We start from the raw sequence: 8,454 nt of genomic DNA, 5'->3' as shown, positions 1-8,454 counted from the left end.
TAGGTGCGGCGGGGGAATGTGTGTGCACACCGAGCATTGCCCAAGAATGGCTCTGTCCACTGCTGGTCACTCTGGAGGTAGTAGTGTTGCAGCCAGTCCACAGGGCTGGATGGCACAGTCATGAGGGAGCCACCCACGGCAGGGTGCTAGACTCACACAAATCGAGCTCTTGCATGGTGGCCCCACCACACTCAGGGGCCGCACTGCCCTTTGGCTAACCTCTGAGCTGCCCTGTGCTTGAGGTCGGGAAGGGAGACCAGAGAAGCCTGTTCACTTGGAAAGGGGGCACGCAGGAAGAGTAGGATGTGGCAAGAGTGGGCAGCGGATGTAGACACTCTGGGGGCCTGGCTGGGGGAGGGGGCGGGGCCAGTCTGTGGCTACAACATGGCCCTGGAGCCAGGGACACCAGGGTTCATATCCTCACTCTACCATTTGTAAGCTGGGTGACACCGGGCAGGTGGGTCTCTCTTTTCAAATGGGTGGACTGGGGACAAGGGAGAATCTGTTCCATGAAAGATGAGCGATGTGCTGGCTATGCTTGGGCCGAGCCCCACTGGGTCCTTGGCAAACAGCTGCCAGGGAGCCTGTGGGGGGAGTCATGCTGGTGGTGGGGCATGCGGGGGGCATTGAAGGCAGCAAGCCCTGCCCGCCTGCAAAACCCGAATCCCACTTCAGCACAGAGACGCCGCCTTGGCAAAGATCCCTTAGCACGGCTCCGCCTCCTGAGGGCATGTCCTGGGTTTACCTCACACCTTCTCTACTTAGGAGTGGAGGGAGCCCTACGTTGTATTTTATCTCCCATCAATATTCAAATAGGGCAGGCCCCAGCTAAAATCATGGGGTCACTCCCTGTTCATTTTTTGTTCTGGAAAGAACACCCATGAGGGCATCTATTTGGAGGTGCGGACACTTCAGTTGATCCTATTTTTCAGGGATCACGTTGGTGCCTGTGGGCTCCTGGCTGGGGTCTCAGAGGGCTTCTGCTCCTTTTCTTCCCTCAGCATTCTGTATTGGGCCTCCTCTGCTCTGAGGCGGCCTGGGACAGCCTCGACCATTAACATCCGGTGGACCTGCTGCTGTATCACCCCCTAGGCCCTCAGAGCCTGGAGCTTCCACCTCCTGCTTTTGGCTCTGCTGCCACAAAAGGAGTCTGAGCACTGGAGAGGCTGTGCAGAGGAGGGCAACCTGCTGAGCCTGGCCCTGCACCCGGCCTGCTAAGGCCAGGCATGCACTGAGTACCACTGAGGGACCCTTGTAGGCACCGCGTAGAGCAGAACCTCACCCCCCGTAGCCCTGCCCAGATTCTGTGTGCACCCATAGACTGTGCACACAAAAGCAATAGGGCTGGTTTGTTACCTGTGGCAGGTAACTGGGCACTAGCTCTCCCATTCCCCTGCCTTCCCCTTACAGCCGGAGGGGATGTAACTCGGGTCCAAGGACTGGAAGCTTGTGCCCTGGGGCTTGGATCCCTGAAAAGGATCCCAGCCAGCCAAGTCAGCCTGGGGTGTCCAATGGGATTGGGGTCAGGGTCTGATTCAGGGCTCCCTTTCTAACCAGAGTCTGGATCTAGTGCTGGTGGCACAGAGGATGATGACTGGCCATTCTCACATTGGTGAGCTCCTACCTATGCCTCAAAGCCCAGCTCCACAAGGCCCCTGTGTTCTCCCATTGGGGCACCATGGCACCTGTGCCTTCCTCTGTTACACCATCAACCATTTTGATATTATTTGTGGTTTTATGTATGCTTCATAAAAGACGTGTGCAAGGTTTAGTTGACCTCCCCTGGTTGTTCAGGAGGCCGTGAGCTGCTCGGGGCAGGGTGGGTTGGGCTCTTCCCTGGGTCTGTGTGTCTCTGCAGACAACAACGCGGAGCCTGAAGGGGAAGGTCCCGGATGGGGATGAGGAGGAGCAGCAAACCCTCCAGGAGGGGCAGGGACCAGAGAGGGGCAGGCCTGGCTGCCGCCCTCCACCTTCGTTGTTTCAATAGCAGCCCAGGAGAAAACAAGGACTTTACGGCTGTCATAGATATTTCATCCTGCACATTTTACAGTCCACAACTGCTGTGAACACTGGGCTCCTGTTGGAGCCAGGAGATTCATAAAATGCATGTGAATTTTTATGTTCCATTATCTCAGGTCCCTGCTTAGGGGTCCATGAACTGCCCCAGGTACCCGCCCCCCAGAACCCCGGCCCTGTTTTGGCCCCACCCCCCACCCCACCCCAGCTCAGGGGAAAAGCCTGGCCCCCTCCCGTCTTCTTAACTGCTATTTCATACAGCCACCCACTTCATCTTGGGGACAAAGAGGCTCTGGCCAGGCTCTAAATGCTGTGCCCCTGTCTTGTGCCCCCCTCCCGCCTGCAAGGGAGGTGAGAACTCCTCAGTCTACCAGAGGCCTTGCGGGAGGCTCGCTGCATGGGTGAAGCCCTCTCACGGAAGATACCTCTTGAGGCTGGAGGGACTTCTGCACTTACTGCCAGGGTAGGGGGCGGGTTCTAGCTTCCTGGAGTCCTGTGGGGAGGGGGGGAGCTGTATACCTACGAGGACCCGTCACTCAGACAGCCTCCCTGGGCCTCGGTTTCCTCTCCTGGAAAATGGGTTTCCGACTAATGCCGCTGCTGAGAAAATTCATGTCAAGAGCTTGGCACTCAGGCACTGTGCCCCAGGCCCAGGGCGGGTGGCAGGGCTGCCCGGGGTCTGGACACGCAGGGGAGTAGCCGCCATGGCCGGCATAGCGGGATGCAGCGGGGAGCGGCTCATCACTTGCGGCCTCACGTCCCTTCATTACGGCGCCTGCAGAAGATGTTCTCTGATTAGTCTGCTGAATTATGAATTAGGTTCCGGGTCCCCGTGCAGCTGTTCCCGGCTTGTCATCCCCACCACTTTATTTCCCCATCTGCTTATAAAACCAGGAGCGCCGTCCTGCAATAAACACTTCAAACGCTTTTTTTAGGGGCTAATTAATTGTGTTGCATTTCTCCGACACAGCATGCAGGCTGGACCTGCCCAGAATTCCCAGTGCGGGTGCAGCTCCCGCCCAAGTGCCTGGGGAGAGGGCTGGGGTGTCTGCAGGGCCCAGAGCCCGGGGCTGCATGTGGCCTCCCGAACCCATGTCCTCAAGGGTGGCTCCCCAGCCCCTGTTCAGACAAGCGTGATGGGCGTGGGAATGAGCCAAGCAGCAGCGCTTCTCCTCTGGATGCCCACCCGCCCAGGGACCCTCTGGTTGCAGGACTGCAGCCAGGACCACTGGACTCCCCCACACTCATAGTAACACATCCAAGGTGAAGTTCCCACTCTTCCCCCACCTGCACCTCCCCACTGGCCTCCCCAGCATCCAACCTTCACCAAACTTCCCTCAGGACCCACCCCTACGCCTCCCTGCCTTTACCCAGACTGTTCCTCCTGTCAGGAATACCTTCGGCCCTCATGCTAATCTCCTGTCCCTGAGATCCCGCTCCCACATTCCCCCAACAGGTGCCTGTCAGGATGGGCACTTTTAGCAGAGCAGTCTCTTTGAAACTACTGGGCTCTTTGGAGGAAGCCTCTGGGAGACCCACCTCTGCTCTGCACCCCGAGGCCCAGCAGAGAAAGTGGTGGAGGAGATTTAAAACAATGACATTAATAAGAAAACAAAATCACAATTATCGAGTTACAAAACAGAGAGCTCAGAGACAATTAAGTTACAGCAGCCATTTGACTGTTCCCAATGCTAGGCAAGTGGCTTTTTATTAAGTTGATTTTTAAAATGGGCTCTGCATCAAGTCGGTAAGAGTTTTTGGTGTTAAACCTCTGGCCAGGCTTTGGGGTCCCCACCCAGGGGACCTCTGTCCTCAAGGCCAGCATGGCTCCTCTGGGCCGCCATCATGCCGTTGGAGCTGGCCAGGCTGGGCATCTCCGATTCTCACGACCTCATCTTCATGCCAGGCAGGGTGGAGTCTTGGCCTGTCTCCCAACAGAGCTTCCAGCTCTGTCTGGCGCCTCAGTGCCAGCTCTCCCCAATGACATGCCGGGAGAGGGTCCTCCCACTGAGACCACAGCCCTCATCCTTGTGCATAGGGTGTAGGGGATGCCTGGGCCCAAAGTCTAGCTCGGCTGTTGGGCCTCCAGACCCAGGGGCTTGGAGGCAGCATCCCCAACTTCAGGGATCTCATTCTCTAGCTAGGCCCTGACACCAGACATGTCGGGGAGAGCCATGGAGCAGGCTTTGCTGTCCAGGGCCAAGGGTGCCTTGACTCTCGGGGGTGCCCTGCAGCCCCAGTGGAGGAAGCAGAGCCCAGGGGAGGAAAGGCCCTCTCCCGGTGAGCCTTCGACCCCTTAGGCTGAGGGCACAGGGTGACAGTACTCGGCCTGTGAGGCATGTGCCCATGGGAGACCCAGGGGAAGCATGAGCTCAGGGGGGACACCTGGACAAGTGAGCCCCAAATATGTGGAGGGCACACTAACTGCCATCTTAGGCATGGGTCCTCAAAGTGGACCCTGGCTGGGGGTAGAGGCTTGTTTGGGAGGAGAAATCCAGGAGGTGGGGTACTATAGACTGCTGGGACTGGGTCCACTGGGGTGCTTCAGGGAGCTCTGTAGGACATACATCTTCCTGAGGGATGCAGGGTTGGGGGAAGACCTGACAGCGTCTATCACACCCAGGAACAGAGCGGGGGAGCAGGCAGATCCTCCGACCTGCATGGGGGCAACTGCTCTTGAACAGAGAGGAGTTCTAGGCCTTCCAGGAGGAGAGCCAGGTGTCCTGGGATTATGGGACCTGGGATCATGCTGTGCCCCACCCCTTGCCCCCCGCAGGCCCAGCAAGCCCATGGGATCCTGTCGGCAGGAGAAGGAGATGCACTTCCCCAGTTGGCGGGACTCAGCTCAGAACATTTTTATGGGCTGTTAATTGTTATGCTTCCATTTAATTCTGGGTGTCATTCCATGTCAGCCAAGCCCGACAGGCTGGGATTTATGCTTCCAAATTATGGGGCTCGGGCTGTTCAGAGGTAAAACAATTACCCATCAATCAACGACCAACTGGCTCATGCTCCGGGCTGGCAGCCCTGTTAGCGGGTGTGGGTGGCCGTGGCCTCAACAGGACCCCTTGTGGGGTGGGACTTCCCTTCAGGGCAGGGGCAGGGGCAGGCAGAGCAGGGGTCCCACCCCATTTGGCCCTGTCCTTGTGTCAGGGCTCAACTTTTTGAGTAGGCAGTCCCTGGAAGGGAGGAGCCCAGGGTCTGCCCTTGGAGTCCTCCCACATGTATGTTGTGACCCTGGGAGGGTGTGACCCAGATGGGCTGAGGTGCCCTAGGCTGTGAGGTGCTGCAGACTCAGAGAGAGTGTAGGCCCACATGTCCTGTGTGCTGCAGGGCATGGCCAACCATGGGTCAGGTCTCCTGACTCAGGTACCCCACCCTAGAGGAGAAGGGTAGCTTTGGCCCTCTGTGGGACTTCCCAGTGCTCCAGTACAGGGGACAGCCAGCCCAGATCTATGAATACAGATACATGCAATGAGTCCATCTACTGACCGGCAATGGCCTTGGCCAGAGATTCTGTGTCTCGATTTCCCTCTGGTGACCTGTGAGTACTGACTCCAGAGTGTTGAGAAGGAAGACCACGGTGTTCCTGTGGAGAGTATGCTCTGCAGATGCCCCAGGCCGAGTCTTGAAGCGCTCTTCCTGGGGAAGTGAGATGGGCAGTGTCCTGGGAGCTTGGAGGTGCAGGGACACATGTGAGGTGGGCTGTAATGGGGCTGAGGTGGGGTGAGGTAGAGGTGAGGTAGGCCGTGAGGTAGGTGTGAGGTGGGAATGAGGTAGGGGTAGGGTAAGGGATGAGGTGAAGGTAAAGTAGGTGGTAAGGTAGGGGGGAGGTAGGGATGAAGTGGGCCATGAAGTAAGGGTGAGGTGGAAGTGAGGTGGCGGGGGGGGGGGGGAGATGGGGTTGAGGAGGAAAGGCAGGGCCAGGGGGACAGTTCCAGAGAGCACCACCAGACTCTAGGAACCTGACTGGCAGAGCAGACCCTGTCCCAGCCTTATCTTAGTTTGGTTTGGAGTCCACGTGGGGGACAAAGCTTCATGGTCCCTCCTTTGAGAGAGCCATCCAGTGCTCCCTTCTCTCATGTGTCTTACGGGGATGGGGGCAGAATGGTGGAGGGTGCTGACCCCACAGAGAATGGGCTCCTCTTGGTTCTGAGCTGGCTAGGCTCCCCCTTCTCCCCATGATGAGACGGCCCCTCCGTGCAGCAGTGTCTACCCTCACTCAGCTGTTTTGCGGTGTCTGTCCCAGGCGTGCCCAATGGCCATCCAGGCTCCTTTGCCGAGGGTCAGGCTGGAGTCTCCGGGAGCATGTAAAGGGCTTTCCCTATTCGCCTATTTGCTGCTCTGAGACCTGGCCGACAGGGATATCTTGCACTCAGACCTGCAGCCTGTCAGTGTGAACATCCCTCTCTGCATATCCTCCACCCACCTGGTCCCTCTCATCCTGACTCTCTCTTCCTGCCCCATCACCTGCATCTTCCATCTGGCAGTGGAAAGGATGGAGGCAGCCCCTGTAGGTGTCCACCCTGTAGGCCCAAACTTGGCTCTTCCAAGCCTTCACCCCCCTTCCTCCATGCTGTGTGATCAGCATGCAGCTTCCTGCCCTCGGTGGGTGGGAGCTGAGGTGCCTGGCTGGCTTCTCTGGCACCCCTTACCCTGGTCTCCCCACTGGAGCCTGCCAGGCTTGTGCCTCCCACATGGGCCAAATGCCCTCCCCAGGCCTTGGTTTGTTAGGGTTTTGAGACCCTGCCCTAGAGAGACCCTTGGCCGCCTGTCTCTGGACAAGGAGAGTGGACCAAGCCCCAGACTGGAGGCCTCTCCCGGTGCCCCAGTCCCATGTCCCCCCTGTCCCACCTGGATCCCTCCCCCTGGGTCTGCAGCACCTCAGCCCACTTGTGGTTGAGCCCACAGCATGGCACCTCAGCCCACTTGGGTCACAGCCTTCCAGGGTTCATGATGGTTGTGTCCCTTCTGGGACCTGGAATGATTCACTCACCTCGGTGTCCTCACAGGCAGGAATCAGTTCAGCAACAAAATCTCCTATATTTTGTATTGAAATCTTACAAACTGTAAAGAAAAAGCCCCATTTATGTTTCCTCAGGCTTATTATGGTGCAGTCCTGTTGCAAGTATGTTGTGATGAGTGGCGTCTGCTGGCCCAGACCCTTCCCCGGCTGCGATAGCAACGCGGTGGATTCAGAGGCTTGGTGTCCCCCGGTCATTGCCAGTGTGCGAATTTGCTTTCCAGTGCTGGTGTTGGTGTGTTAGCCACAGGGCATGGGGCTTGAGCCCCTCCCTCATGGCTTCTTCCTCCACTGAGGACCAGGGGCTAACTGCTGTCAGCCCCTGGGTGCCCCAGATGGCTGACTTTCTGGGCTGAGGCTCAGCATTGGCACTGGGAAAACTTCTCCCAAATCAGCTGTGGGAGCATCCTGGGATAGAAGTGGCTTTGATTCTCAGGCCACGTGGGGCCCTGGAGGGGCTGCTCTGAGCTCCATGCACAGGGCTGGGGAGGGGCAGAGCCAGGCCCGGCTGCGCGGCTCCCACCCCTGTTCCCAGCAGCCAGAGGCTTCAAATAGGGGAAGGTGGAGGTGGCTGTGGGGACCTCTTTCAGCTCTTGGCCAGGAGGCAAGCTGGCACCCTTGCACTTGGCACAGACTGGAGCTTACCCCTCACCCCCAGGGTGGTGTCAGGGAGACCAGCTCTAGGATCCCCACAGCACCCCCTGCTGCCATTGCTCTTGCTGGGCTGCCTGACCCCAGCGGGGCTGCTGGGCCTCTCCCTGCCATGCTTGGGCAGCCATGCTGGCATTTGGGGCCTGGGGAGCTGCTGACAGCGCTTGTTCTGCTGCTGAGAAGTGTTGCCAGCCTGTTGGGAAATGTCAGGCTGGTGGGGCGGCAGACATGGCCCCCCCTGCCACCCCCTACTCCCGTCGGATGATGCTGGACCCTGGGCTGCAAGCCCCAGTGATGGAGCCAGGACCCATTGCTGAGTGGGGGAGGGCGCACTGGGGGCCCCTGGGCTGCTCGGGGAGGGGCAGAGGAGGGCAGCCTCCGGGGGGACGCTGATGGACCAGGGCCTGTCCCGGCCAGTTTTGCAGCCCTAGAGGGCTGGTTGATGCAGAAGAGTGATGGTGCGCTCAGGTCCGTGGGTGTCTGAAGGAGGTTTATTGGCGTTGGCTGATTTCCCCGGGGGCCCCTTGCTGGCAGCGGCCCCCACGCTTCCCAAGAACTAACTGTGGTTGGCTGGCAGGGTGGTGGGGAGGGCGGCTGGGCCTGATGGAGGGATTCCAGCTATCGGCTAATGGGCACACTATGGGCCGTGATGAGGGGGTCATGGGCACGGGGGGGGGCATGGGTGGAACAGGGGCCATGAGGTTGCTGGGGGAGACGGGCCAGAGTGAAGGAAGACAAACTCCTAGGGTGAGGGTCTATGGGAT

The sequence above is a fragment of the Panthera leo genome, chromosome D3 (genome assembly GCF_018350215.1).
Source record: "Panthera leo isolate Ple1 chromosome D3, P.leo_Ple1_pat1.1, whole genome shotgun sequence".
In the NCBI taxonomy this organism is placed as follows: domain Eukaryota; kingdom Metazoa; phylum Chordata; class Mammalia; order Carnivora; family Felidae; genus Panthera; species Panthera leo.
This window is presented reverse-complemented; position numbering follows the sequence as displayed.